The sequence below is a fragment of the Gallus gallus genome, chromosome 1 (genome assembly GCF_016699485.2).
Source record: "Gallus gallus isolate bGalGal1 chromosome 1, bGalGal1.mat.broiler.GRCg7b, whole genome shotgun sequence".
In the NCBI taxonomy this organism is placed as follows: domain Eukaryota; kingdom Metazoa; phylum Chordata; class Aves; order Galliformes; family Phasianidae; genus Gallus; species Gallus gallus.
The window spans coordinates 166945810-166968309 of record NC_052532.1 but is presented as its reverse complement, the minus strand read 5'-3'; the positions used below and the strand labels follow the sequence as shown (position 1 = coordinate 166968309).

Below are 22500 nucleotides of genomic sequence, written 5' to 3'. Positions count from 1 at the left end.
CATCCCATGTGATGCACAACTGTAGTGGGATCAGCTCATAAACTCATTTCCAAATATGATGATATTTTTTCTTTTCATTTATAGTCTACAGCTTTATTCTTTTAGTGACTTGTACATATTATCTCCTTTCAGATTTTGGACTCTGAATTTGGAACAGTTTTTGGTTATATGCTTCTTGAAGCTTGGAGAACACCTGCAATAAATAGGTAAGTGCAATAGATATATTCATATTTTGTGTTGGATGATTTAGAATATATGTGAGTTTTGTTTAATGCTGAACTTAGTAAAGATCTTGATACACCTAATTTGGGTGGAAGTTTTTCACACAGAGGGTGGTGATGCAACAGGTTGCCCGAGGAGGCTGTGGATGCCCCATCCCTGGAGGCATTCAAGGCCAGGCTGGATGTGACTCTGGGCAGCCTGGTTTAGTGGTTGGCAACCCTGCACATAGCAGGGAGGTTGAAACTCGATGATCATTGTGGTCCTTTTCAACCCAGGCCATTCTATGATTCTGTGATTCTATGATTGTATGATTCTATGAATGAGACAGTATGATGGATCTTTGCAGGCTTAATTTTCAATAACATGGTATTTGTATGGCAGAAATTGGGAAGTGCATGATGCTCACTGCTACTCAGAGAGAAGCGTGTAGTCAAACGTACAAATTTATCTTCAAGATGAAGGGAAAAGTCTCTATGAGCAAGTGAAAAGCTCTGGAAATAAAGTGAGTTGAAATAAGTGATTCTACTCTGAGTCCTCCTGTACTTAAGCCTGTGCTTTAACTAGCTTTTGTCTGTGTTTCATATGGTTTTCTTTGCAAGTGCTGATGGTAGTAAAGGTATGAATGTGACTAAATGCTTGAAGAAAAGGGCCATAAAGGTTGAAATTTTGGGCATGCTGAAGTTCCTGGAAATTTTCTCAAGTATTTCAGTGGAGCTGGTAATTTACTTGGAACATTTACAGAAAATATTCAGGCAATTTGAGAAGTACATTCTTGCATATAATGAAGCAATTTTTTAGGTGATTTCTTTTTTAAAACTCAGGTCACACTTTATGATGCTTGAAATGCTGCTGAGCTCCTAGGAGTGGAGAAGGGAAAACAAGAAGTTGTGGAAGGTTTTATCCTTTCTAAAGAGTTTACAGAATCAGACAGTTTTTGCATCTCAGCTCTAAAGAGGAAAAGGCTTCTCAAATGTGTGGATGTAACAATTGAACTTATTTTGATCTGTGTGAAAAACTTTGAAGAAATTTATAGTGGCATAGAGGCTGAATTGTTCTTATGGAATAAAATTCAGGAGTAGGTTTTGACGTAGGAGACCCGAGAGATGGGTTTTGAAAGAAGTTGCTTTTTGTATGAGAATTAGAATGCAAAGTATTTTCATACTGTGTTTCCTCTGTAAATCCCAAGATGCTTGACAGAAACTGGAGAACCACTGTCTCCATTTTGTGTATGGGGTCAGATACTTGCTTGGTGTACTTAATGTATGATTGTCGTACTTCTGGACCTGCTGGATGTTCAGGCCTGCGTCCAGGTCTGTTTGAGGATGTTATGTCTTATGATGTTTTCAGAGTGTGTACAAAAGATCAGAACTCTATTTCTTATTGTTTCCTTAATGTTTCTCCAATCTTGTGATGTGCCTTTACTTCTCCTCTTTTCCTCTATATCCTCCTTCTTTGTGGTATATTTCTGACTCATTTGTTCTGTTTTGTTTTCTCTTTTGCTTCTTTATTTTTCTTTCCCATGGCTTTTGCTTTTTCCTTCTTGTTCTAATTCATTTTCAGTCTCTGGAGATTGGCAGCAGTGGGATCTTTCACAAGGAGGAGCTTCAGAAAAAAAATCATTGCAGAATGAGCTTCCCTTTTACTGCCTCTCTAGAGAGCCTGCTGTAAAAGGAAACTTGCTGTCATTCCCGTAAATTTTCTTTTGCAGCCAGCTCTGCTGGGCGTCCCCTTTGTGCCCTGCGAACATCTGTGTTGCAGCTTACGTCTGAACCCGACTGAAGAACAAATATGTGAACCTGCTTCTTGTTTTGAGCAGGAAGCTGCTGCTATTAGTAGGGCAGGTGGCCTCGGTTCACCTGCAACTTCTAATCCCTGTCTGGGAGTGGAACAGCCGCCTGTCCTCTCCCCTCCCTCTGCCGGTGCCTTTGTCCATGGGGAAGCACATTTCCCTGTTTCCCTCAAAGCAGTGCCCCATGCCTGTCAGCTGTCAGCATTCATTTTCTCCCTGAAATTTTCCCAAGACGTCACGCACAAAAAAGAAAGCAGCAAGCTCTCTATGACTTTTATGGTGTAGTTTACTTTCCGTTGCTCCTGGAAACTTGTGCCTGCGTGCATGCAGTCATTCAGGCACCACCCAGTGACGCCACCCTTCTGCATGGGGAAGAAATCTTCAAGCCCTGAAGTGTTCAGGCTCAGCCCCATCCCCAGGGCTGTGCACAAGATTCCAGGAAAAGGTGACAGTTTTCTGAGCAGCTGTTGGACACTGCAAGAGACTGCTCACTGAGCATGAATTGTGAACCTAACTTCAAACAGATTTATGTTAACCAAGTTTTCTTTTTCCACTCTCATTTGAAGAAAGAAAGAAAATGAAGCATCAGTGCTGCCCTGTTTGCACAAGCGCCATCCCACTTGAGCGTGCTCAGCAACATTTGAGAAGCGTAGGTGATGAACTGCAATCTTTGTGACATATGTGCACCGCAGAGAGAAATCTGTTGTGTCAGGTTGGCTTCAGCTTATTCTTGCAGGGCTGTTGTGATGAGCCTGGAAGGTGTGGAAACTTTTGAGGAGGATCGGGTGTGATGGCAGAGAATGGCTGTGACTCTGGCGGGGGGATGTGAGGTCAGTCTAAATTGGCAGCCATCAGCTGGTAAGGGAGCATGGCTGACATGGAAATAGGCTTCACCAAGGCCATAACTTCCCTCAGATATTTCAGTTACTTGGAAATAGCAAATCTTCCCATCTGATGGTAGCTGGAATGGCTACTGGGCAAGATTGTTTTCCTTCCCTTTCAGTAAATGAGCTGCCTTTTGGCAGGACGTTACACCAGTTTCAGAGCTCTCCAAGCCAGGTTAGAAGAAGTTGGCCCCCCTCTTTCCAAAACTAACTGTCAAGGCAGTCCCAATACTCTGCAGATGTCTCTGTGCGTGTAAATCCTGCACAGACAATGGTATCTCGTGCTCGTTTGTGTGTGCACTTGTTATGGAGAGAAGGAGTGGTCTGGCTGATTGTACTATTGGGAGTGCTAAACAGCGAAAAACTCTAAACAAAAAAATCTGGTCCTCTTCAAACGTTGGCGGACAGATATCTGCCTTCCATCTGCGGCAGCCTTTGCAAAACAGCAGAAGAGCTGCAAAGTTTGTGTTCGGAAACCTTGGAGAAATAACTGGCAGGCTCTGACTTATTTTTTAACTGCGTGCAGATCTGAAACATTAAACATGGGAAGTAATGTTGAATTGTGACAAGGAGAAGGAAGCAGGGAGGTTCAGCCACAGGCCTGCGTACCATCCTGCAGGTGGTAGGCCATGGGGCGTGGGGCCTATGGCCCTTGGGCACTGCTGCCCAGGCCCTGCTATACATTGGCAGGGGCAGTGGTCACCCACTGTCACAGGCAGTCCCCTGGCTCCCCTGTGTCCTGCCTCCCCTGGTTGCAGCCATGCTCCCTGGCACCCAGGCTGTCCCCTGTGGGTGCCTGGTCCTCAGGTGGGGCACCCATCCTGTGATGTTGAGGCCTCACGCAGTAGAATGTATGATGGCTGAGCGGCTTGTGTTCTGGCTCTTACTTGGGGCTTTGCTGCTTTCAGTGGGCTTTGGATCAGCCTGGTGGCACAGCTGGGAAGCCAAGCAAGGCTGTGCGTCAGGCAGCACCCCTGGACAGCAGCGATTTGGTTTGATTAGAGGACGTGTCAGCTTTTAGCATCCCCCTGCTCATTTTTAGTTTTCCCTCTGCCTCCCCACCTAGGCAGTTCCCTGTATTTAGCACCACGTGTCTCCGCTATGTTGTCCCTTCTATTTATCAAAGCTATGCAAAGAGGTTCCACGTTAAAGCATTTACCTTTTCTGACTTGCGACTGCTTGTCTCCCTTTGCAGTGCTAGAAAATATGTGTTTACAATAGGTGATTACAAGCACGACTCTTTGGTACAAGGGAATCTGGAGACAAAGTTGTCCTCAGATTCGCTAGAACAATTGGAGCTGAGTCACATTGTTAAACATGCCATATGTTTCCAAGTAACGTGCAGTGTTATTAAGTGAGGATGTCAGTAATGTGTTACACCACTGTCAGACTTAAAAATTAAAGCATTAATACAGAGCTTTGAAATAGTCTTGTTTAGCTTTGGCCTCCATTTATATTAGTACTTCTGCACGCAAATTTAATTCCCAATGCAAGGAAATGAAGGTAAAGGAAGGATAATGAAGGCAAGCTGTTCTGCATAAACGGCTTAGTGACTTTGAGTACTTAACAAAGGGACAGGCCACATAGGATGTGAGTATCCGCCTTTCACCTAACAGGCTGTCACCTCCAAGAGATTCTTCTTTAGACCTCCTGAACTTCCCTTACAGTGCTGCTGCATGTCAGGATGCAGGCATGGGGTGGAGGTGGTAAATGTCTAAGCGAAAGATGTTTGTTTTATATGAACACTCAAGAAACCAGTGCAATGAAGGGATATGATCTGCTGTTGATTCTGCTGTGCTTTTTTTCTACAGTGCTTGCTTGAGGAAGATTTTGCAGAATTGGAGAAAGGTGCACACTCGTGTTGTGCTTTCTGAATGGGTATTAGCTGTAGATTCTATCTGTAGATTCTAGCTGTAGATGACCCTGTTCATTGCAGGGGCGTTGGACTAGCTGACCTTTAAAGGTCCCTTCCAACTCAAACGATTCTGTGATTCTGTCTATACTCATCACACGTACGCTTCCTGTCTCTGTGTACCCCAGCAATATGCACTGCTCTTCAGAACACAGGGTTTGGGTCTGAAATCTCACATGTAGGTAAACTGTGTGGTAGCGTGATGTAGCAACATAGGAACTATGTAATGTGATTTTGTAAAGACTAGATATCCAGCACAGTGTATCATAAATTGATCCCAGGAGGACAGACCTAGAATATAAACTGTAGTGCTTTGAATATCTACATGTTATAATTGTATTAAACACTTTGCAGCAATTTGTATTGTATTACAGCTGACAAAGTATTTTACCTCCTAGTAACTAACTAATGTAAATAGTGCTGATATTTTTCTTTTCCATATTTATAATTACATTAATTGCTTTGCGTATTAATAACAAACAGTTAAGTGTCAGAGCCCAAACTGTAGCTGCCAGTAATCCACAAGCAATTTGTTTTTGTACTCAAAATGTGAAACTGAAGAGTAATTACCCTTTTTGCAAGCACATATCTCAACAGTGTAAGTTTTACATAGGAAAGCTCACTGTTTTACCTCAGTACTGTCATTTTCAGTATCAAATGTAGTGCCAATAGAAAGTGTTCCAGAAATGAGGAGAAACTTTGTGCTAAAAAGGTTGGGAAACTTCTGATGAAAAATGAATAGCTCACTCATATCAGTTAGGATTTGTGACTTATTTCCAAATAAAGCGGAACTTTGAGGAAAGAGTTGCATGCCTTTGAAAATAGCCTTTTTCAGAAGCCAAACCTGGAAGATCCATATGCGATGCAATTTTTACTTTTGTAATGTGATTTGATTGTGCTAAGAAAGTGCCAGTGCAAACAAAAATTTTACAGTTGACTGAATTTTTTGAACACTAGGTGGGTTTCTTTTTTTTTTTTGAATGTTTCCAGAGAAATATTTTTCTACATTGGTATTTTGAGGACTTAAGCGTTTTAATTCTTAGAGACAAAGCAAATGGAGATCTCATAGTAAACCTGTCTGATATTTCAGTTAAAGAAAAATTCCTACTTGTGTTTCTTGTTTTTTTTTTCATTTTTTTTGTTTTCTCTGCAATTTTCTTTTGTTGTTTTTATCTGCTTGCTTGAGGCTTGCATTTAAAGCAGGTGAAGATTTTGAAAGTTTGCAAACCATTCATATTGGTCAGGGCTGTACAGTGAAGAGTAGGTTCCCGCTTAATATTGCAGATGTATGCTAAATGTTCTGGGGAAGAGCAAAGGTTGATTAAATTCACAAAATAAGGTGATTTGTAGTTTTCTAAATATGTCAGTCAACCCAAAATTAACTCAATTATTTACCAGTCACATACATGCTAATGAACCCTGACAATCTCAATCGACCTGCTGTGAAGAACTCCACTATCACCTAATAGTGTTTCCTCCGTGTTTTCCTTAAAAAGGAAAGAGTGACTGTAGCATTTATCACATGTAAAGCAAAAATGCTTGAGGATTATATTATTTTTTTAATACCTGCCATTCCAGAGCACTAGTAAATTAATTACATTTAATTAGTAAAGCTATAAAAGAGGTGCTTAATTTTTGTGAGAGTGTCTCCTAAAGTTTAATCCCCCAGAGGTTTTTTGTATGATGGTGATGAAAGTGGCTGCTCCTAAATCACCATCAGTTATATTATTTAAGAAATAAAGTTATTTTTCATGAAAAATGTGACAAAATTATAAAGCTTTAAAACACTCACATATGATAAATAGGTTTTAATATTATTTCTGAAGTTAGAATCACCCTGTAAAGACATCTTTAGCCATGTGTCACCAGTAGCTATAAGAAATACATAAAGAAATTTGTGTGTTAGCCAAAGTCTTTAATGGATTTATCTGCATTATTGCTAAATATAGAAGTATACTATGCAAATAGTAATAAGGTTATCCTTCATTTATACTTGAGTTATGGGTAAATCTACAGAAGGCTGCCCTGGATGATGAAGTAGTAGCTGCCTTTCCCTTTCTAATGTTTTTAGAATCATAGAATCATAGAATGGCCTGGGTTGGAAAGGACCACAATGATTATCTAGTTTCAACCTCCCTGCTATGTGCAGGGTTGCCAACTGCTACACCAGGCTGCCCAGAGCCACATCCAGCCTGGCCTTGAATGCCTCCAGGGATGGGGCATCCACAACCTCCTTGGGCAACCTGTCTCGGTGCATCACCACCCCGAGTGAAAAACGTCCTCCTAATATCTAACCTAAACCAGCCTCCACTCTGACACAGAACCATTAATCACAACCCTTTGGCTGTGACCAGCCAACAAAAGCTTTCCCCCCATAGCTTTACAGAATACTGGATTGCAATCAACATTGACCCTTAAAATAGACATCACCGTAGCATCAACATAGGTAGGGAAAAACAGCTGAAGAGTTTTCAGCCTATGGTTATTTCTGTCAGGAAAATGGAGCTGGATAAATACAATACATAATATCTAAAGCTTCAGGGCACTGGCAGGGTATTTGGAGGCAGCTGCATGTTCAGCCCTTTTGGATGGAATGATTAAGTGGCTGATTGAGTGGACAAGGCAGATCTCATCGCGCCCTTAGGGGGAGGTCAGCCCTGCTTCAGCTTCCCTTGAAAACTTCGGCAGAGGTGGGTTTGAAGCTGCAACAGTCTCACTGTGAGATGCAGTACTAGGTAATACATTCCAGAGCCTGTTTTACTAGATTTTACTCAGTTACTGCCACCCACAAAGGAGCATAAGAAGTTAAAAGCAAGCAACAGCAACAAAGCAAAACCCACAGAAGAAAAAAAAAAAGAAACTAAAACCATGCTGTCTTAAAAACTGAAATTAAGTAATCACATTGAATTTCTCTTCTAGTTATTCCAAATTATTACTGCATTTGTTTAGAATATATATATATATTTCTTTTTATTTTAACCATTTTCATGATTTTCTTACTTGATTCATTCGGTGACATCAGCTGTAGTGACCGAACAGTTGTTGCCATGGTGACAAATTACAGTGTTACAAGCATCCTCGAATGAATCAGGTAAGAGAAACAGGTCAACTAAAAATGGAGAAAGTTTACTTACAAAGGTAAACCAGAAATGTTGGGAAAAAGTTTGAAGGATATTGGCTTTGAAGTCTTAAAATGGCTGTAATGTAGTCATACCTTCTATAGAGCCAGAGATGCCAGTATGGCTATTGTGACAGTGAGGCACAAAGGGATTTGTCCGCACCTCATGTCCGTCAACTGGAGAACATTTAAAATAGATAGGTAGTTACAGAAGAAGTATGAGTGGATTTATGAAAACCACACTTCTTGTTCATCCTTTAAATTATGATCATAAATATTGCAGTTCATTGTGATTTAGGTCTAGCTGCTTAATGAAATGTGTTTTAAAAGATTTTGAGTACTTCTGTCATATCACAGTTCTGATGCCATTCTGGCAAGAGCCAGGAGCTCATCCAGTGGAAATGATGTTGAAATGCAGGTGAAATCTGATTTGTCTTCCGTATATGTAGCAGAAACATAGGTCAACATTTAGGAGACCCCTCTTGATACTCTGATGTGGTATACTGTATCATCATGGAGTTTGGTGTTATTTGAGGTGTATGCTAATAATAGCAAAAAGACCCTCCATGTATACAGTGACCAGAGTTAATTCCATTCATGTCATGACAGCTCTCAGTGGGAATGCTGTGCCTTGCCTTGGCTCGGATGTTATTTCCAATAAATATGGAAATAATGGCTCACAGTGCTGCAAACTGTTAGGAGACCTCATGGGAAATCTCATCAGATTATGTGATAGGTTTGAAATTAATCCATGTCCCAACTGTATTTACACAATATACAATTGTGTCTCTGATGGCTTATAAGGAAAGGTAAACACTACCATCCGAAATCAGCAAGGGGACTTGCTGCAATACATTCTCTTGCTAGAGACTACATTTCTTTGTATTGATACAAGCAATTGACAAAATGATTACAGAAGTTTCTTTTGCTGCAAACATACTGTTGTCTGGTTTGCAACCTCAGTATAGAAATCATCATCTTTCTTGCAGTTATTCTTGCCTTCTAGTTCAACAGACATTAGTTTTTATCCTTTTCAAAATCTGAAAGGGAAAAAAATGTTGAGAACTTCTTGCTACTAGTGAGAATATTGCTGTGCTACAGATCCATTCATTAATCATTCCTAGACTGCTCTTTGGCAAATGCTTTCTTACAGCACTGCTCTATCCTCTTCATAGACTGTTGGGGCCTGCAGAACTGTGTCATGTTAGGCCAACAACTGTCTTCTTATTGCCTTCCCTGAAGGACAGGAGGTTATTGCCTGTAGACATATGTACACTTCACTGTGCTTCTGAGTAGTGAATGAGTAGTGAGTAAGTAGAAACTTAAACTCTCCAGCCCATGTGTTTCTGTCAGTTTGAAGGGTTAACATAGATATTTGGTACAAACAGTGATTTTCAATTGCTGCACAAGTTGGTCCAAAAATAATGCCTCCTGTTTATTTCCGTGGTGACTACAACAGATACAAAGAGCACAAAAACTGTGTTTCATAGAGAAAATTTTCAGCTACAAAACAATTGTTTTCAACAGCCACCACCATAGCTATGCATTTTTTGCCAGCGATGAACAAGAGCCTACATGCTGTGCCTGTAAAAAGTCTGCACCAGTGGAGGTGACCTACTGTTTCACAGCTGCTATGATGGCATCGCTGCTAAGAAAATATTGCCCATGCAATCCATCTTTCATAAGCCTGAGTGAACGGAGGTTGGAAGGTGCCAATTCTGGACTGTGCAGTGACTGTGATAGGACAGTCCAGCCAACATTGGCAATGCACTCTGCAGTCTTTAAACCTGGCGTTACTGTGTTGCAAGAGAAAGGCCCCATGTGGAATACTGCATCCAGGCATGGGGCCCCCAGCACAAGAAAGATGAAGAGCTCTTGGAACAGGTCCAGAGGAGGGCCACTAAGATGATCAGAGGGCTGAAGCACCTCTCCTATGAAGAAGGGTTGAGGGAACTGGACTTGTTTAGCTTGGAGAAGAGAAGGCTCCGGGAAGACCTCATCGTGGCCTTTCAGTACTTGAAGGGAACATATAAACAGGAAGGGGAATGGCTGTTTATGTGAGTGGATAGTTATAGGACAAGGGGGAATGGTTTTAAACTAAGACAGGGGAGGTTTAGGTTAGATATTAGGAGGAAGTGTTTCACCCAGAAGGTGGTGACACACTGGAACAGGTTGCCCAAGGAGGTTGTAGATGCCCCATCCCTGGAGGCATTCAAGATCTGTCTGGATGTGGCTCTGGGCAGTCTGGTCCAGTGGTTGGTGACCCTGCATATAGCAGTGTCCTTTTGAACCCAGGCCATTCATGTGATTCTATGATTCTTCTCTGACCTGACTCTGGAAGTTCAAGCCTTCAGCTTAGTCAGCATTGCGATACAGTGGTCAGAGTTGATGGTTTGTTCAGAGTTCCAGGAAATCCAGAAGGATCGCCCCTTTCTCATCTCAAGAGACAGTTACTTTACCCGCTGAGAGCTGTGTCTTGAACTTTTTCCTCAGTGGGGAATTCACATATTGTCACTCCTTGGAATTCTATTTTGACTCTGGTTCATGGTGGCGACATATCTAATCACTGGTGATGCTGAGGCCCAGGAAATTGTTGCCTGAAGCTTTGTATTGATTCAGTAGGTCCTGACAAACTTGCATATGGTGTTCTTTCTGTTCTTGTGTGAGCATTCCTGGGACCCACCTGGTGCAAACTTTGTGATATTCCAACGTTGGAACCATTGTTTCCAGTGCATTGAAGCTGATATTCAACTTCATACACAGTTCTCTGGTTGTAATCTGCTGATTTGTTTTGATGAGCTGATTGAGACACTCTTCATTTTGTGCTGTGACAGCTGTGCATGGCTGTCCAGAATGTGGCTTGTAGTTCATGTCTGTTGCCAGTACTGAAACACACCACCCATGGCCTCAGTTTGGTCACACTCACTGCTTGGTCTCCATAGACATTCAGCAAGCATTGATGATTGTAAGTGGGTGCTATTTTTTCTGCATGGAGGAATTCAGTGATACATCTTTGCTTCAGATGTACTTCCATATCAGATGTCATTGTGTCAGACTACCCCTCTGCTGCCATCAGTCACATGGCAACAATATGTAATGGGATATTGGTAGGAAGGTGCAACCTCTACTACCATACCACCAACATCTGCTTCTGACATCGTGGGCTGACATAGTAAAATAGGAAGCATTACTTTGGATCAGCCCTTGTACAAACTGTTTCAACTTAGAGCTTCTTTTGTTTTTTCACCATTTTGATAGACTGTTCTAGCAGTGTATCAACAGTTACATCTGACACTGATGTGAAAATACAATAGATACAGGCTCCCTTTAATTAATCACGTAGAAAAGAAAATGAGGGAAAACCCAAATAATCATTTATTTTTTTCTAATACTAATGCTACCTGTATTCCAATTGTTTTTGTCAGCTTGTAAAAACTCTTGATTGCATTTTAAAATCTTGTACATTCTATATGATGAGAACAAATGCAGCCACATTCTTTTCTACTTCTTATTATTCATGGTAGCTGGATTTTGTATGTCATCTGTAATTGTACTTTTCCCTCACATGAAGTTAGGGAGGAGAAAAGGCCATATAGCTCTTTATTCTTGTTTATCTTGCTGAGCCAAAGCAATTAGAATGGGGATATGCACCATCCAAATAGCTAAAACACTAAATTCTGATCGATTAATCACCAAGTTGACCAAAAAGGAAGTGTAAACTGGCAGTAAAGCTGCTGCTGACACAGTGCAAACACAAGGTAGTGAGTTTGCAGCAGGAGGATCCGAAGAATCATTATTACTGATAATGATGTATGAGTTGGAAGGAAATCAGGTTGTTTCAGAATCAGCACCAGGTTTGTAAGTGGCAGTCTAGGGAAAAACAATTCTTATTATATATCAGCTGAACTGGTTTTCAACTGAATTTTTTAGGCTTTTTTAACTTCACATGCTGAGGAATTAATAATTTAAGTACATCTCTTCATGCTTTCCGAAGCATTGAAAAATACAAAGTGAAGCAGCATATGGTACTTAAAACTGTGTTTAGCGTAGAGGTATTTATCTATTTGTCATGTGGAAAGAAAATTAATAATATTCTTCGTGCACCAAAGCCTCTGTGTTGAATATTTCCTGAAATTTCATTATGCGGAGGTCTTACAGAAGCTGTGCTGTTCAAAACATTTTTGTTTTCATGTACAGGAATGTGTATTTGTTCAAACAAAGAAATGCTTATCTGTTGAAAAGATAGTGGTGATAGATTACTTCAGCTTTCATGCTTACCTGCTGTTTTCCACTTGGCATTAAATTCCTGGTTGAATCCAAGAGCTAAATAGATCTGGATTCAAAAAGTTGCCTTGATGCCTTTTTCAGCCAACTGCTGTGACCTTATGATAAAAAGGAAATTTAGTCATCTAATGGACCATCCTTCCTTATAGTTTAAACTCTAATAGATACCCAAAGGATTGCAATTTAAACCATTTTCTTTGAACAGTATTAATTTTCAGAGGATGTACAGGACCTCCACCTTTACTGTGACAACAACAGCACTTTAGATATCAACAGTGTAACTATCTGTTGAATCTAAATAGCATGCAAATTGTACTCCCTATACTCTTCCTATCTCATTATAGGTAATGCTGCATATGCTCTGTTAATCCTTTTGTAAAAATTATTGACTCCTGAATAACTTTCTTTTGCTACTATAAATCGTATCTTGTGTCTGTTTTTTCTTTTTTTTTCTGTCATTGACTTTTAAGTTCAAGGGCCCGTTTTACTTCTCATCAGAAAACAAATTTCTCTCTGTGCTTAAAATGAAGTACTCCAGGCTTGTGTGTTCCATTTTAATGGAGATTTGTCAGACTCTCCTGCTTTCTCCTCCCTGAATAAGTGATGCTTATGCAGTGTGCAGGATGGGAGCATACTTAAGCAGAAGAGTAACAAAACAGTTTAAAAAATCTGAAAGTTAACGTTAGCAGTTAATGGTGTTAGCATATTAGAATGTATAAGAAAAAAATAATTAGGAATTATTCCCTCATTTGCCGATCTTAAACCACTTCTGTTGGTAGAGCAATTACTTACGAAATAGTAACATTGGCCTTCAGAAAAAAAGATGCTATACATCCAGCTGAGTCTCGAGATCTGTGTCTTCATCTGTATTTAGCTGGTCCATCTTGGCTGCTCACTGAAGGGTTGTAGGCATCTGACTGTGAAGGAGATGAATGATCTCACAGTGCTTTAGGAGGAGGATTTTTTGCCCTAGGATGAACAAATATGTGTGCTTGACCAAACGCTTAACATCAATATGTGCCTGTTTCTATCTGATGAGTGTGAAAGGAGTCTGAGCTGGCTATGTTAGATCTGGGCAGGGATACTTTATCTGATGAGCCAAACCCAGCATGTCCAGAGATTCCTGCCTGCTATTTTTAATTCTGACAAGTCAAGATTTCTGCAGAATGGTTTTGCATCACTATTTCTGTCATCGTTCTTCATTTTGTAATGCTTTCTGATGTGAGTTACAACAGAGACCCTCTTTCGTCACTCCTACTCAAAGAGTTAGAAGTCTTGTTTTTATGAGTGCACACTGCCGTGCTAACCAATAGTGCACAGTTCAGATGTTTGGGTGTTTTTTTACTGGTGCTATGTCCAGCTCATCCTGTGACTTACTATTGGATGATGAAGATATTGGCCTGTGGTTCTCATTTCCTCTCTTCTAAATGGAAGCACTGGTAATGATTGACTATTTTTTAATGTGCTACATTATATGAGCCAAAATATGGAACATAGGCCCTGGAGTGTGTCAACAGAAGGGCAGTGAAACTGTGAAGGTTCTGGAGCACAGGTCTTATGGGGAGCAGATGAGGGAACTGGGATTGTTCAGCCTGGAGAATAGGAGGCTCAGGAGTGACCTTACTGCTCTCTGCAACTACCTGAAGGGAGATTGTGTTGAGGTGGCAATCGGCCTCTTCTCCCAGGTAACAGTGAGAGGATGAGAGATGATAGACTTAAATTGTGCCAGGGGAGGTTCAGGTTGGATATGAGGTAAAATTTATTCTCTGAAAGAGTAGTGAGGTATTGGAACAAGCTGCCTGGGGAAATGGTGGAATCACCATCTCACCATCCCTGGAGGTGTTCAAGGACTGTACAGATGTGACCCTGAGGGACATAGTTTAGTGGGCATGATTGTGATGGGGCAATGGTTGAACTATAATCTTAGAGGTCTTTTCCAATCTCAATGATTCTATGATCTCTGGTAGGGTAAAAGTCTTAGCTCATTAAACTACTTAGAATTATCATTAATAACCTTGCTGTTATGATTTCTGGCTTCCAGTTGGGTTCTGTGCACTCATAAAGGGATTGATTTCAGGAATTTTACTTGAGCTCGTGGATTACTTTCTTTACTTAGAGTAATGAAAGTGAAGAACATTGAGTAACGTGCAAGTCTTACAATATAACAAAGGCAGTGTTATGGTTATTTCAGGTCTGTCAGAATTCAGTCCCTTCCTTCCTATGTGGAAAAGCTGTCTGACAAAAATGATTTTGAAAATGCCACTTCAAATTAAGAGTAGCAGGAGAAAATTGTCCCAAGGATGGTATTATTTCTGTGTAGCAAGTAGTTTAGCAAGAAGCTCTTCCAGGTATACTTCTGGTCTTTTGAAGAAATATATATTCAAGATGCATTAGCTTGCAGAGGGGTAGAAGCAGGAACACTCTTAATATGATTTTCCATTTAAACATGGATGCTTTCTCCTAACTCTAAGAATAGAGGTAGTTCTCTTTGGGCAAGCAAATTAAGGGCACTTTGCTGGGCATGTTTGTGCTACTCTTTAATCTTGCTTTCCATTTATTGGTGGCCTCCACAAATGGGCACAATCCCCAGAAAAGAAAAGACCGCAGACATAAATTAATTAAACAGAGGAACTGCATCTGCATGTTCATGGATAAGTAGAGCAAGCATCTCACCTCCTGCTGATACTCTGGTTGACTTTCTGTGTGAATTATTTCCCAACCCTGCAGCCCTTGTGTAGTGATAAGTGGTAGGTAGAAGTGAGGATTTTCCAAGGAAATATTCTTCCAGCTAACAGAGCCAAGCTGCTGCAATTCTTTTTTTTTTTTCTTTTTTTTTTCCTGAAGGAAAAAATATATACTTGATTTTATTGATAGTGTTTAGACTGGTAATTTGAACTGTGAGCAGAGCAGGCAGGCTGTATTTTATGGAGTCTGAGAGCATCCTCTTCTGGAAAATCTTTCTGAAATTATCTCATGGTGAGTAGAATTTGATCCATTCTGTAGATAAAAGAGGTTGCTGTTTACAAATATTTTGATGAAGCACAGGCATTGCCATGTCTAGATGGTATGATAGATTTCATTATATCTTTAATGTAATCCAAGCCTATAAAAAACAAGTAAATAACCTCAATTTTCTTTCTTTTTTTTTTTAACTCCTTTCCTCACCTTTTCTTCTCTCCTTTATTCTGCCTGAATTTTAACAATGAGTTCTTACAGACGTCTTCTGTGACCCGTCACTTGTAGCGCTTCTCTGTGTGAAATTTTATTACAATGAAATCATCAGGGGAAAACAAGAAATCAATCTGGCCAGATAGTTACTACTGCATTTTGGAAAGGTAAAAACCTTTGGAGAATAGAGTTGCAGTGGGCAGATGATGTGTTGCAACAGAGCTGTCTTTTCCCTGTGCCAGTCCATTTCTAAGATGGTCGTGAAGAAGTGAAATACTCTGGCATCGGGCTCTTGCCCTCCTTGTGCCCCTTTTCTATCAGCAGCTCAGTATTTGCTGCTGTTAGTAGCCACCTGCTTCCCTTCCAATTCTCCTCATGCAAAACCCAGTCATTTCAGAACAGTCATTATAGATTTGGAAATGGCAAAGCAATTCTCCAAGTCCCACTGATTATGTTGTATAGCAACCCTACTGTATGCTGTTTCTGCTACTTGGAAGGCTGGTAGCTGCTTGGCAAGCTGAAGAAGAAGCTTCTTTCCAATAGCAGTATTTTTCTTTTATCCCAGAGTGTGGTATTATTTTTCTAGTGGTATGATTAGAAAAGAAAATACATACAAAGCTAAAGAAATATTCCAACATATTTATAATATAATATTATGATGGGCATTAAATAAAGTCATTTGAGTGCTTGATTTCATTCAAATATGTTTTTGGCTTTTTAAAAGAAATAATTTTTACACAGAAAGTCTCGCCTGAATAGCAATTATTTGATTAAAAGAATACTGGTCCAGGTCTTGTGCTTGGCTTTCTATAAGCTTAAGCATGCAATCATTTTTTTATTGCCATTGTTGAACGCAGATGGATTTAAATAGAGGTTCTCCCACACATGTTCTTTAATGATACATGTAAGGAAGAGAGTGCCAGTGGATTGAAATGAAACCCAGAACCCACAGCTCCAGAAGAGTGTAGGATGGGGTCTGAAAGGAACCCTGGAGCTTTTTGGGAAGGACATTACACAGCAAGGAGACTGGAGCTGGAGTATTTGTGAGGATAGAAAAATAGCAATTTTTCTCTCAAGAGCCCTTTGTTTCAGTTGGATTTGAGCCCTATTTTCTCTTAACCTATTGCTGCCTATAACAATACTCCTAAATGCAAATGGCACCCATTCCATCTGCCTGCTTTCATTTACAGAAAGCAGTTAGAGTTTCAAGGGTTTCTTAGACCCACTCTACCTAGGAAATTTTCTTCAATATAAGCAAGGAGAAATAAAAATTATATATGTAATTCACGCTAAAGTCTTTGTAGAACTTCTGCATTCTGTCCATTGTAATGTGAGGAGTAGGTAAGTGCCAGAGGTTGAGCCTCTGAGACTCTGGACAAAGCTGCATGCTGCTGGAAATGTTCTTGTTTTGAAAAGTGAATAGTAGCTGATTGTTACAGCGTGGTCTGTGCTGATGGCAGGAGTATAGAAAATGACTCTGAAATGAAATACAGTTCAAAATAAGTATTAAACAGCAAGAATCCTGTCTGTAAAAGCTTAAGTTAAACTCCTTTTGCCAAGAATCTAACAAGCAGGAACTTGACAGATAAAAACTAGCAACAAACAGCTCCAGTTTTGGAAATGTGGTGGAAATGTGCTCAGAGCAACGATGCAAGTCCTTGGTGTTTGATTCTGGGTGTGTCACCCACATCTTTCACTTCCAAGGAAGTCCAGAAATACTTGGTGTGTCCTCATCGTCTGGAGAGACTTGGCAGGAGATGTCACTAACTGTTTATTTGAAATGTAGTCCCAGGGAAATAGGAGACATTCCGTCTCAAGATTAGAAGAAGAATTGAAAATAAAATAAAAAAAATAACAGAGGTGTAGTTACTTACCTTAAGGGATCTGTTTTTGCAGGTTCAAATAAAACAGATGTGTTTCTTGTCTACAACTCATGCAAATTTTGCAGAATTTATGTAGGAATTAGTATATATATCAAGAAATAAATATGGCTAAATGGTGCCTAAATGCCTGCAGGCTCTTTAACAGCATTTTAGAGAACTGCCTCAATGGTCTGCTCCTGTTAATGTGGCTGATACTGTCTGAGAAGCTCCTGCCATATCTCTCTGTTATTAAGGCTCTGGCATGTATTGGTACCGGGTTCTTTCGGTATTCTGCATGTGCTAAACAGATGTTGCAAGGCTTTTGGTCTGAAAAAGAAATTTGTGAAATTGCTGTTTTCTTTTCAGTAGCTTTTTAGAAAAGAAGGTAGACTGTGTGGATCAGAGGAAGAAATTGTTTTGAGTTTCTTCCTGGTGGTTGGAGCTTAGAGATGCAGTGAGTAGACATGGAAGAATCCAGTTCACCATCTGTAAAAGGGCATGTCATTCCGCTTTCTAATTCCACTTTCCAAAACAACCAGATAAGTCCAGAATTGAAGTTTCCTTTTTTTTTTTTTTTTTTTAAATAAACACAATGAATCTATATTTTATAAAAAGTAAAGTAGAAATGTAATGGACTATGCATGCCTTTTGTCAACGGACTGCTCCAGAAACAAGAAAAAAGAAAAAATATCACGGAGTACTGTAACATTTATAGGAATTCCACCACCATGGGTCTACGTACAGTCAATACACTTAAGCAATTCAGCTTCAGATGTTTGGGGTTTTATTGAGTCCATTCACTTTGTAGATCTTCTGGGTTAGTGTAAATTTTCTGCTATACACCTTGCATGAGCCCAGGAGGTTCAGCATCACTGGAGAAGATGTCAAAGGCAGTTTTCAGTAGAGAATGCTCACCATTCATTTTTGAACATCAAGTGAAAAAGTACTTGTTGGTCATCATTAGATTTCCCATGTTCAGAGTATTAAACAAAGTTAAAACATGAATTAGTGTTTGACCCAGATGCTGTGACTCAGTGGAAATGCGTGTGTTTATTTCAGGATATGATTTGACCTAAATTTGCATCTTGGTCAGATTTGTGTACTGACTTCTTTTTCTTATCTTGTTATCTCTGTAATGTGGTATGAAAAAAGATTGCTGATGGATCAGCGTTAGTGATTTGTATTTAAGTACTCCACATTTCTTTGCTGGCCTCTTTTGTTTGTATGTGGCTGGTTCCTCAGTCAAGATTGGTGTCTCAGGAATTTGAGTCTGTTTCTGGAAGGATTTTTTTATCAAAAGGGAGAAGAAGAAGCATTTTAGGCCAGGGTGAGAGGGTTGGGCTCTAGCTTTGTAGACAGAGCGAGGGAGGGAATGGTTTTGCAAATGATGTTCAGACACAGCTGTTGTTTCATTTTCATCATCATGCTGTAAGTGAAGATCAGCAGAAGGGAAAGGAATGGCAAAAGGTCCATTAAAAAAAAGAAAGAAACTGAAGGAAGAGGTAGAGGAACATAAAATGAAGAGAATTAGAAAGCAGGTGAACAAGTCTGCCAAAAGATGGAGAAAATGGGCAGAGTAAAGGTGGTAGTGTCATGGATTTTAGCCTGAGCCTGGCTGGTCAGGGACCCTGGGAATGTATTTTTTACTGTTGTTTTTGGAATGGTTGCTGGCCAGGAAAGGTGGATTAAGGTAGGAGCAACATCTCCAGGCTGCAGACATAACTTTGTTCCCTCCTTCTTTACCCCCTTTGCTCTCTCTTGGCTAAATGCTTTTTCTCCACTGCTTCTCTGCCTAGATAAGGGTCCCTGACTAAATGAACAGCAAGCAAGACTCGCTTGATTCTTGACCTGACTTTAATCCAGCTTCAAATTAGTGTATGGAATTGTAATAGGGTAATTTATCTCCTTTGTTTAAGTAAACAGATAACCTTGAGGGCAGCTAACAACCTCCATTTGTATGCAGGAAGTTAGAGGGAAGTTAGGTTCTTTGCTACCAGGTCATCTCCTTGCTTGAAGATTACTTGGTAGGGAATAATCATCATTCACCGATTTCCATCAGCAACTTTACATGGTGATGGCAGGTGAATCATAGAGTAGAGTACAGATACCTGTAAATGTAGCAGCTTTTCAGCAAGGACCCAGTTAACCCATACAGGACTTTCTTTTAGTGCAGCTTTTAAAAAGAAATAAGGAGTTTGAAATAACTGTGCTCTATATAAGAGCAAACAATAAAGCACATGTGGAGGAAGCTTCATTAAGATCGCTTGACCTATGAGTAAAATAAAAAGGAGGACAAGACAGACTTTCCTAGTGATTTACTTTCTGTGCCCATGAATCATGTTTTCTTCCTCTGTTATTGTGATTGCATTTTTTTTTTTCTCAGCACTGCTTGCCCTATCATTATGGGTAGAAAAATAAAGGGATTGTGATAGTTTCTCAGCAGTGATGAAAGGAACAGGACATTTCAAGGACATGCTATAAAAGTTGTTAGGACTTTAAGATGCCGTAGCTTCATCAAGAGGGGACTACTGTGTGTGGTCTATGTTGGATTAAGCAATGTGCTGAAGGATAATAGCCATTACCATAAGTAATAAAGGTTTTGCATATTCACCTGCTGTTTTCACCCTGTTGTGGGTGAGTACACTTTTGAGGACCTAGACCTCATGAGAAGGAGATCTAGGCAGTTCGTGTTGCCAGAGAACCTGGCAAGAGACACTGTTTAAATATCAAACATCAACTATAGAGGGTTTGAAGTGTTTTGTTTTCAAGGGGCTTACTGGAAAGAAAGAAAAAAAGAAAAAGCACAACATTCTGAAAATTTTAAAGAGATATCAAAATGTTGAGTATTTGCAAAATAGTACAAGATGAGTATATTTTAACTTGGATATCTGTGGGTTGGCTCTTTTCCTATTTTTGGTAGAGAAGAAGGGAAAAGAAAACAGGAGGAGCTGAGTGCTACTCAGCTGACTGGATGCCCTGGGCCTGGAAACCACAGAATAAAAACAACAGATGTGAAACAGTGGCTTCTGACTCCCTTCATATGAGCACAAATTCATCAACTTAATAACATCGTTTAAAACTCCTCTTTTGGGGCCATGTAAAAAAAAAAAGAGCACGGAAGTAATTATTACTAGTGTAAAAAAAATCCACAAGACGACATTTGTCCTTGGTGAAATGTTTCTTCATATTGCTTTATGGATTCTATTTATCCAGACAAATTATTCCCAAGACGTAAAAGCAGCACTTCTGACATCATGCGAGATTACTATAGAAGACTATAATGTGAAAGTGGCTTTGTCATGAAAGATGAGTGTTCCTCTGGCTGTGCAGCAGAGCTATATGTTGGCCAAAGGAAAGATAGAAGCCCTCATGATGTTCGAAACTCCAAGCTGTAGTTCCCTTCAAAAATAATAACAGTTAGACATTTTAATCCAATTACAGTAGCAGGTCGGAAAATCAGAGGGCTTTCATATTGATGGTATTGTGTGAAACATTCGTTGAGCTATGCAGCTGAGTCACTATAGAGGATTTAATTATGACAGTTACTGGTGTTTTTCAGAACATCAAAGTCCTAGCTAGTAGATTATGTAGCAGATGTATTACATGTAGTAGAAGTTGATGATGATTTTCTGGATATTTGTTTTATGTACCAAGTGAGAGCATAATTATGGAATAGGTTCTACTACCATTCTCACAGCTTTGTCTTTTTTGCTTTATTATTATTCCCAGTAATTGCATTTTTCTGTTAGAAGATAAGTTGGTTCGGAAGAAACATCATCTTCTTAATTAACTCAGCACACTGAACATCAAGTCCAAGTGCCAGGTCCTGCACTTTGGCCACAACCACCCCAGGCAATGCTACAGGCTTGGGGCAGAGTGGCTGGAAGACTGCGTGGAGGGAATGGACCTGGGGTTGTTGATTGACGCTAGACTGAACATGAGCCAGCAGTGTGCCCAGGTGGCCAAGAAGGCCAATGGCATCCTGGCTTGTGTCCGAAATAGCACAGCCAGCAGGAGCAGGGAGGTGACTGTCCCTCTGTAGTCAGCTTTGGTGAGGTCACACCTCAAATACTGAGTTCAGTTTTGGACCCCTCACTACAAGAAAGACATCAAGGCCCTGGAGTGAGTCCAGAGAAGGGCAACGAAGCTGGTGAGGGGTCTGGAGCTGAGGGAGCTGAGATTGTTCAGTCTGGAGAAGAGGTAGCTCAGGAGTGACCTTACTGCTCTGTACAACTGCCTGAAGGGAGGTTGTGGTAAGGTGGGAGTCAGCCTCTTTTCCATGGAACAGAAACAGGACTAGAGGAAATGGCCTCAAATTGCACCAGGGGAGATTCAGGTTGAACATTAGGAAAAAGTTCTCTGAGAGACTGGTCAAGCACTGGAACAGGCTGTCCAGTGAGCTGGTGGAGTCACTGTCCACAGAGGTGTTCAAGAAACATTTAGATGTTGTACTGAGGGACATGGTTTAGTGGGAAATATTGGTAGTAGGTGGATGGTTGGACTGGATGATCTTGTAGGTCTTTTCCAGTCTCGGTGATTCTGTGATTCTATTACCAGGCTGGATGTGGCTCTGGGCAGCCTGGTCTAGTGTATGGCAACCCTGCACACAGCAGGGGGGTTGAAACTAGATGACCTTTGTGGTCCTTTTCAACCTAGGCCATTCTATGATTCTGTGATGATTCTATGATTGATCATGTTAGCAAGCATGTCATTTGGTATGCATTAAGGCTAAAGGTAGATTGGTTTGTTTCAAAGTTGTTTTCTAACTCATACAACGTAAGTAGTTCTTTTCTTCAGCAAGTTTTCAGTTAGTAAGAGTAACACTTAATACTCTCCAAATCTCCTCCAGCTTTGCAAGAGTGTCAGGAGAGATAGGCTGTTACCAGCAGCAAACACGGGTCGTTCACACAGATGGGCTGGAGGATATTTTCTGAAAAAAGCTTGTTATATTTTGCTTGTTACGCAGCGTATTTCCTAATGACAGTGCTGAGTATATAAAAAAATACTCCTCCTGTTATTTGCTGTGGATAGCTTAGGTCAGAAGTAGGATAAGTGTGAAGCCCTCCCTTTTTATGGTAGCAATGTTGGAAGAATTTCTTCTGGGAAGAGTGCTGAGCTGTTATGTAATTGCAAAGGTCCCTCTGGCCTAGCGGGCTTTTTCCAATTCTGTAAAGCTCACAGCAGTTCAGGGAAAAGATGAACAGCCTTTGCTGGGACATGGCATCAATTGTGTGAGAAGTGAAAGTGGGTCATTCTGGACA

General features: G+C 40.4%; 1 protein-coding gene across 12 annotated transcripts in view; it reads left to right on the top strand.

Moving 5' to 3' along the window:
• Positions 1 to 22500, top strand: part of ENOX1 (ecto-NOX disulfide-thiol exchanger 1) — a 366488-nt gene that overhangs the window by 69216 nt on the left and 274772 nt on the right. For all 12 annotated transcript variants that reach the window (XM_040657725.2, XM_046898713.1, XM_040657671.2 and 9 more), the window contains exon 2: positions 133 to 206. The gene's annotated coding sequence lies outside the window, so the exon portion shown is untranslated. The remainder of the gene's footprint in view (positions 1 to 132; positions 207 to 22500) is intronic.